The sequence below is a fragment of the Mus musculus genome, chromosome 10, assembly GCF_000001635.26.
Source record: "Mus musculus strain C57BL/6J chromosome 10, GRCm38.p6 C57BL/6J".
NCBI classification, from domain to species: domain Eukaryota; kingdom Metazoa; phylum Chordata; class Mammalia; order Rodentia; family Muridae; genus Mus; species Mus musculus.
The window spans coordinates 8636463-8645130 of NC_000076.6; the positions used below are offsets into that span (position 1 = coordinate 8636463).

Consider the following 8668-nt stretch of genomic DNA (forward strand, 5'->3'; position numbering starts at 1 on the left):
CACTGGACAACTAACAAAGATCGTCCAGAGACCTCAGGAGTCATTCTCAGATTTTGTGGCCAGAATGACAGAGGCAGCAGAGCGTATTTTTGGAGATTCAGAGCAAGCTGCACCTCTGGTAGAACAGCTCATTTATGAGCAAGCCACACAGGAGTGCCGAGCGGCCATAGCCCCAAGAAAGAACAAAGGTTTACAAGACTGGCTCAGGGTTTGTCGGGAGCTTGGGGGACCCCTCATTATGCGTTACTTCCATTCAGTATGAGAAATTTACTAGGGCAGCTAACTTGTCAAAAAGTCTTTCTCAGTATATGTTACAGAATTAAACGGCTGAATTTGAACAGACCCTTCGGGAATTGAGACTTGCCATCATTCAGGTCAACTCCATGCGCTTGGACCTGTCCCTGACCAAAGGATTACCCAATTGAATCTCCTCAGCATTTTCCTTCTTTAAAGAATGGGTATGGGTGGGATCGAGATTATTTGGAGATACACTTTGCTGTGGATTAGTGTTGCTTCTTTGGTTGGTCTGTAAGCTTAAGGCCCAAACTAGGAGAGACAAGGTGGTTATTGCCCAGGCACTTGCAGTACTAGAACATGGTGCTTCCCCTGATATATCTATGCTTAAGCAATAGGTCGCTGGCCATTCAGCTCTTGCACCCCACGAGGCTAGTCTCATTGCACGGGATAGAGTGAGTGTGCTTCAGCAGCCCGAGAGAGTTGCACGGCTAAGCACTGCAGTAGAAGGGCTCTGCGGCATATATGAGCCTATTCTAGGGAGACATGTCATCTTTCAAGAAGGTTGAGTGTCCAAGTGTCCTTCTCCCCCAGGTAAAACGACACGGGACCAGACCAGGACCCCTCTGGGTGATAAACCTGGGAGGAGGTTATGTGTACGGCTCCTTTACCTGCACACTGGGGATTTGACCTCTATCTCCACTCTCATTAATATGGGTGGCCTATTGCTCTTATTAAAAGAAAAGGGGGATCTGTGGGGAGCCGCCCTCACATTCGCCGTTAAAAGATGGCGCTGACATCCTGTGTTCTAAGTGGTAAACAAATAATCTGCGCATGTGCCAAGGGTAGTTTTCCACCCCATGTACTCTGCCTTCCCCGTGACGACAACTCGGCCGATGGGCTGCAGCCAATCAAGGAGTAATACGTCCTAGGCGGAGAATAATTCTCCTTAAAAGGGACGGGGTTTCGCCATTCTCTCTCTTGCACTCTTGCTCTGGCTCTTGCTTCTTGCTCCTAAAGATGTAAGCAATAGAGCTCTTGCTCTCTTGCTCTCTGGCTCCTGAAGATGTAAGCAATCAAGCTTTGCCGCAGAAGATTCCGGTTTGCTGTGTTCTTCCTGGCCGGTCGCGAGAACGCTTGTAAGAGTGATATGCTTAGCATTTCTATTAAACATAGATATCTGAAGGATGCTACCCATGTGTGTGGCCATGTTTTATTTCCCAAGTGTTACCAGATAGACTCTGTCCCTCTCCTATTATCAGGCCTGACAACCTGACAAAGTTACTTGGCACGAAGCAGAAAAGGGAACTGACCATATCCTTTCTACCAATTTGAAAATAAAGCCCATTAAAGCACATCTTCTTGGCTCACTGCTAAGATAGAGTCAGGTACACGCATAACTTTGCTGCCTGTGTCGAAAAAGCTCATTTCATTTGATTCTAAAATATCAGCAATGGGATATTTTAAAAAGAGACTTCCTAAAGCTCTCACTGAAAAGGAAATAAATTCCCATTATATTTGACCAAATTAAGTCTGTCTTCTGTTAGAGAAAATAGACTTTTATAAAGAACTTCCCATGTGTCCATTTTGACAGCAACATTAGCCTTCTAATCCAGATTTGATTAAAATGCATTTTCCTTTAGAAAAATAAAGAATAAAACAAAATAACAAGGACTCGTGCACAATAAAAATTCTATACTGAACTGATTCCCAAGAAAGAAATGTTTAAAAATGTTAACTAGGGCTGGAGAGCTGACTCAGTGCTCTTCCAGAGGACCTGAGTTCAGTTTCCAGTACCCACACCAGGCAACACACAACACCTTATAACTCTGAGGCTTTTATCTGCCATGCAAGGGCACCTGCACACAGGGGCACAGAAACACACATGCAGACACACACATTAAAATAAAATAAAATCATAAAAACTGTTTCACAATATCTTTAGTGTCCTATTTCAGACCAGCCTGAAGATATTTTCACAGCTCAATTCCCACACACACCTCATCCATACCAAGTTTTTTTTTTCAATTATGTTGTCACCTTATTGTGGAAGACAATTCTCTCTCTTCCTCTCAGCCAGTATCTCCTCATTTTTTACCTTGAGGTTTACATGCCAGCCCTCAGAAACTGCCCTTAAAACTTTAACTCCCACTACATGCTGCATTGAATGGATGGTGAGGTCTAGCAGGAATTGTGGAGATGAGAACACATCAAGCTAGTCGGAATAATTTGCAATGATACCAAAATCATGGTCTGGAAGAGGTCCTTACTTGCTGTGAGGAACAGAAGAAGCGTCTTCTTCATGCAGTGGAAGACAACCTTTCGTGCTGTGGGAACAGCTCAGTTGGTCAGTGCCTACTGTGGAAGCATGAGAACCCTAGTCGAGAATCTTAGCACCTGGTGTGACAAGATGCACCTGTAATCTCAGGGCTGGCCAGCCAGGTGTGGCAACATGAACCTGTAATCTCAGGGCTGGCCAGCCAGGTGTGGCAAGATGCAACCGTAATCTCAGGGATACATCCACTTCAGTGAAGTCTGCTTGACAGGTTTAGAAACCTGAAAGCAGGCCTGAGGCAAAGAGTTTCATGGAAACTTAGCCTCCTGGAACTTTGGCATTCCCATAGCACGTATACTCAAACCCTATCCCCACTTTAGTCTCGTGTATGGATCCGTGTGCTCTCTTTCTCTTTTTCTCTTTATTGTTTTGTTATAAGTGCCTTTAAGGATTGATGTTGACATATAGCTAAGCCTTTGCCAGTGTTCCAATGTCCTAGAAAGTCCTTGAAGCTGACCCTGAGCTTGGAATTCAGTAAGAATGTTACCTATTCAGTAACATTCAAATTCACTTCTAGTAGAGACAGTGAAACTAATTAGGCATTACAAAGTACAGAGCTAGAAAACCTCAAGGATAGTCTGCATAGTAATTACTTAGGACAATAATGAGTCACACCCAAACACAGGAATACACAATGGCCTAGGAAATAGGTAGGTTGTAGTATTATTCATGAAAGGGTTAGTGGAACAGAATTCCCCTTGTGCAGATTTGTCACTTAGGCCCACAAATAGCATAACCAGGTATTTACTAAAGAAACCCTGGTGGGTTTCTTTAGTAAATAGACTAGCATTGCATCAGAGCATTCACCTGGCTCCTGTGTTTAGCTCATCTTAATTAGGGTTATTCCTATTCTCAGTTGTAAACATAGCCTGGCTCCTGCCATCTTTTTATGTATGCATTTTCTTTGTTTGGTGTAAGAACCAGTGTACCTTGGCAAATGTATTCGCCTAGCCTTCTTGTTTTTCATCTGTAATATAAGACTGGTGCTCAATTTGACAAATTACATCCAGATACAGCGCTCCCTTGTGTTTGTATTTGTTTGTCATTTCTCACCAACTCCATGCCCACCTGTCTGGAACCTTGATTCCCCATGGATTGAGAGAGGCTGACTGGGGCCAGTCTGTGGCAACTCAGGGCTGGCCAGCCAGGCGTGGCAACATGAACCTGTAATCTCAGGGCTGGCCAGCCAGTCTAGACAATCTCTGAGTTCCAGGTTCAGTGAGAGACCCTCACAAAGAAAAAAAGAATAAGGTAAAGAGCAATAGAGAAAGTCACCTAGAGTCAGCTCTGGCTTTTGCACACCACTCATGGGTCTATGTGCCTGCACACACAGGCACACACCATTCATATAAAAAAAAATAGAAGAAAGAAAAGTCTCTTTTGCTGCCACCTTTCTCTGTATTAGAGAATATTTTTGTCATTTGATAACACATGAAGTTTCCATGCGTTATGACCTTTCTGTGATCTCTCACTGTTCACATCTGGTTCCCTCAAATGTTGTAAGATTTTTCCTTTCCAATTTCTTACTGTGTCTAGCATAATTCTGGGCGAATAAATAGATGGGTAGATGTGTTACAAAGACATACTGGTTTGACGTGGACTGTCTCACTGGGCTGAAATTGGGGCTATAAATGTGGCTTTCCTACCTTCTGCGGTTTATTTTTTTAATTAATAATTTGCAGCAACCCTGAAGCTAATTAAGGATTATTCACAACAACTCATTTGGTTTAGCTGGGAAGACTTGGGAACTAAGAATTTAATCAAGGCTACAAGTCCATCAGGCGGACAAGAGAAAGAGCCACTGTTGTCCATGTGTACTCATTAAGAGTTATTTCTGTTTTCCATGTATGTCTGGGCACGCTATCCATACATCTCTCAAAAAGTAGCCTGGCCTTTGATAAAGATATGAGAACAACCAGTAAACACTCAGAAAATGCTCACTAATCTAGTCATCCGATGTTGTTTTTGCATGTAAACAAGCACTTCCTTTCTTAGACTTCTGCAGTGGGACAAAGAGCGACTAAGCAGGTCTGTCCATAACAGAATTTTAAAAGTGTCAGCACTTTTGTTTGAGCAAACGAAGGGGCTTTTGGTTATGATTTCCGATTGAGTTTAAAAACCTGGCTGGTTCACACAGTAATGCTGAGTTTTGATCACCATTTAAGTGAGGTTAAAATAAATACGACAAATCTCCTCTGAGGTTAAGAAAACTCTTGTCAGCCCTCACTAATTAAGACAAAATAAACAACACTCACAGTTAATCATTGGCATGTTAAGTACATTGCAGTGAGGAAATGTGTGTCACTTCAAATGGATAAGGAGAGTATATGTATATGTGTGTGTGTGTGTGTGTGTGTGTGTGTGTGTGTGAGTGTATGTACATACATGCATGTGTGTATGTGTATATATGTATATACATGTATATAATATGCTGAAACTTTCAAATTAAGTATTATTCTTGAAAGTTAAATTTCCAAGTTATTGAATCTTTTCCATATGTTTCCAGCTTTGTGAAGAATTTATTTGATCATTAAGGTTCTGCTATTTGCCAGATGCTTGTAAGGACAATGATTTATTTTTACTCAATTACTACAGAAAGCTCGGGCTGTTCCCGGTGCAACACTGTCTTCAGTAGCCAATGATTGGTAGAAAAAGTGCAGGCACATTTTTTTCTTTCTATTTTTGATTTTAGAAAACCCAACATTTGATAAAGCTTAGTAAGTTTTTTATTATCTTATCTGACAGGTATGCTTCATAAAAGCAAAAATTCAGATTCTTACAATTTTGAAAAAAAAATTTAAATCTACTTTATTATACTGAATGGCACTGAAAGATGTGTTTAAACGAGCTCTGTGGGCTGGGGAGATGTTTCAGTTGTTAATGCACATACTGCACAAACATGAAGAGCTAAACCTCATCCCCACATCCATGTAGAAGGACAGGCATGTTGGTGGGTACCTTTAATCTCAGCCCCGGGAGGCAGGGACAGGCAGATACCTGGGATTTGCTGGCCACCTAACCTAACCTCATTCATGGGTGAGCCTCCAGGCCCTGTAACAGACGCTTTCTCAAAAATTAGGGTCAATGGCTCATGAGAAACAATACCTGAGGCTGTGCTCTTGTCTCCACACATCCTCCATAAATATACATATATTCAAATGAAATATTTTGTCCCCAAATGATTTTGTAATTATCAATTTTCATTCATTCATTTCAGACCAATTGTCTTTCAGAGCTAGATGTGTGGTAAAAAAAAAAAAAATACCGGATAATTATTTTGAACACAAACATATACCAGTTCCCTACTGTTATGATCCTGAAACTTTTCTCTATAAATATTTTAAAGACTTTGAATAATGTTTAACAGAAGGGTTTACAAATGTCGCACTGAAATACTCTCCAGAGATATGATCATCTTTTACTAATTAACCAATCTGATGGCTCCCAGCCAAAGCAAACTTTTTAGCAAAATTGTGTTCATCTGTTTATCATGGTGAAGTTATTTAAACACTTGGATTCCAGGAAATGAAGTTTTAAAACATATTTAGTTAAATACGTTTTAACACTACCCAAATGGCTTCATTTAACTTGCTTTATAAAATTACTTGCAGTTTTTTGTCATGAAGCAGACTTTCAGACAAATCCTTACCAATCTCTCATGAATAACTTATGGATCATCCCAAGTTTTAAAAATCTATCAGAATAATTAATATACAGAAACTTCCCTGGGAGATAACATAACCAAGGCCAAAGCTAACAATGACATCCAGACACCTGGGTTTGAGGAGAAACTTCTAGTTACAGCTAAAACTCTGCTGTGACAGAGAGATAGCCTCAGATTACAAAGGGTCTGATACTAAATCTCTGTGACTCCTTCATGAACAGAGACTCAAAATTTTGTTGTGCTTGCTTCAGCAACATACATATTAAAATTGAAATGATACAGAGAAGATTAACACGATCCCTATGCAAAATGACATGAAGATTTGTGATGTGTTACATATTAAAAGAAAAAAGATGTTTTTGTTGCTTTTCTTTTATGTGAGAATACATGCAATTGTGATGGGATTAATAATAATAATAATAATAATAATAATAATAGTACCACAATAATAATAATAAAACCAACTGTAGCATTGAAGAGCTGGCTGGATGATGCTTTTCTCCCCACACTTGTTTGGGAGTGGGGATTTCTGCTTTACCTTGTAGAGAAAGTACAGGGGAATACCAGGGCCAAAAAGGGGGAGTGGGTGGGCAGGGGAGTGGGGGTGGGTGGATATGGGGGACTTTTGGTATAGCATTGGAAATGTAAATGAGTTAAATACCTAATAAAAAATGGAAAAAAAAAAAAAAGAAAGAAATTGGAGCTATTTTCCAACTAAGCCGTTGTCCCTTCACACCCCTAATGCCATTGTCCCTCTGCAGGCTGTTTGAACCTAATGTCCACTGATATCATCTATCACTAATGCTTCTCCTCACCTTGGTTTCTTCCTATGTCTCTCTGTAACACAATCTTTACCACATGCATTTTCAAAATAGTGCCTTAGCTGAGGTTCCCATTGCTTTGATGAAACACCACAGCCAAAGCAGCTTGGGGGTTTATCTGGCTTAAGATTCCCCATCATTGTTGATCCCTGAAGGAAATCAGGATAGCAACTCAAATAGGGAGCTGATCCAGAGCCCGTGGAAGAGTGAGTTTTGCTGGCTTACTGGCTTGCTCCCTGTGGCTTGCTCAGCCTAAAACCCATGACCACCAGCTCAGGGTGTTCCAACTCTCAATGGACTGAGCCCTCATATATCAAGCACTAAGAAAATGGCAATAAATAAACAAGTCAAAACAAATAAACAGAACAAAACAAACAACAAAACGAAAAGAAAGAAAATGCCCTACATGTTTGTCTGCAGCCAGGCCTTCCCTAGAGGCCTTTTCTCAGTTGAGACTCCTTCCTCTTCGATGACTACAGCCTGTTTCAAGTTGACACAAAACTAGCAGCACAGTTACTGTTCCAATTGCTTTAAGTTGCTCTGACAAAGCGAAGACCAAATGTAACTTTGGGGAATAAAGGGTTTATTGAAGCTCAGGAACCTGAAGGCAAGATCTAGAGCACAGACCACCCACTGCTTACGGGCATGCTCAGTCTGCTTTTTATACAACCCAGGACCCCTGCTCAGAGGTGACATGTTCCCAATGGACTTCCTCTGCCCTAATCAGTAATCAGTCAAGAAATGGCTCATAGATATTCCCACAGACCAGTCCAATGAAGACAAAATTTCTCGGTTAAGCTTCTCTCTTCTTAGGTGACTCTACTTTGTGATAAGTTGGCAAATACTAATCAGCATAGCTATCTTATGATAAACTACTTACTTTCTTTGGCTTTTAAACTGGTTCATCTGGAGATATTTTTGTGATGATTAAAAAAAAAAACCCAGTGATATCAAGTTATCATTTACCAAATAGTCAACTTTATTATCAAATTACACATGTACATGCACGTGCACATGTGTGCACACAGACACACACACAATGGTAAAATTCGTTTTTGGGGCTCCATCAGGAGTGAGAGTGAAGAGCAAATTCCAGAGAGTCATCACAGGCTCTGGAGGAGATGCAGTCCCAGGTAATAAATACAGTATTTTGAAGACCGAGCCAACAACAACCACCCTATTTCGGGCACAATGCTTCCCCACAGCACTCTGGGCATTCCTACAGTTTCTGCCCCCACCCCAGGTGGGGAGAAGAAATGAAGATTGCTTATAATCAGGTGAAAGAGACTGAGGTTGGCCAGTGAGACATATTGTGGATGGAGTTTCAGACCTCAGCTGCCTTACCGTCTCTACCATCATCAAGTTTAGCCTCCCAACAAGAATAAAATGAACATTGATTGGCCCAATGACTAAAAGTGTTCATCATTTCTTTAAGTATTGGGATCCCATCTTATACCTGTCTGAATGGCTAAAATTAAAAACACACACACACAAGTTATGGCTTGTGCTGGTGAGGAGATAGATTGAGAACAAAACTTTTCTATTGCTGATGGGAGTACAAACTTGTTCAGTCACTTTGGAAATCAGTATGGCAGTTTCTCAGAAAATTGGGAC

General features: G+C 40.9%; 1 non-coding gene across 1 annotated transcript; it reads left to right on the forward strand.

Moving 5' to 3' along the window:
- Positions 1-6471: 6471 nt before the first annotated feature.
- On the forward strand, positions 6472-6577 carry Gm24374. Its single transcript, XR_003949060.1, has one exon. It is a non-coding gene; the product is annotated as a U6 spliceosomal RNA (small nuclear RNA).
- The last annotated feature ends 2091 nt before the right edge of the window (positions 6578-8668 follow it).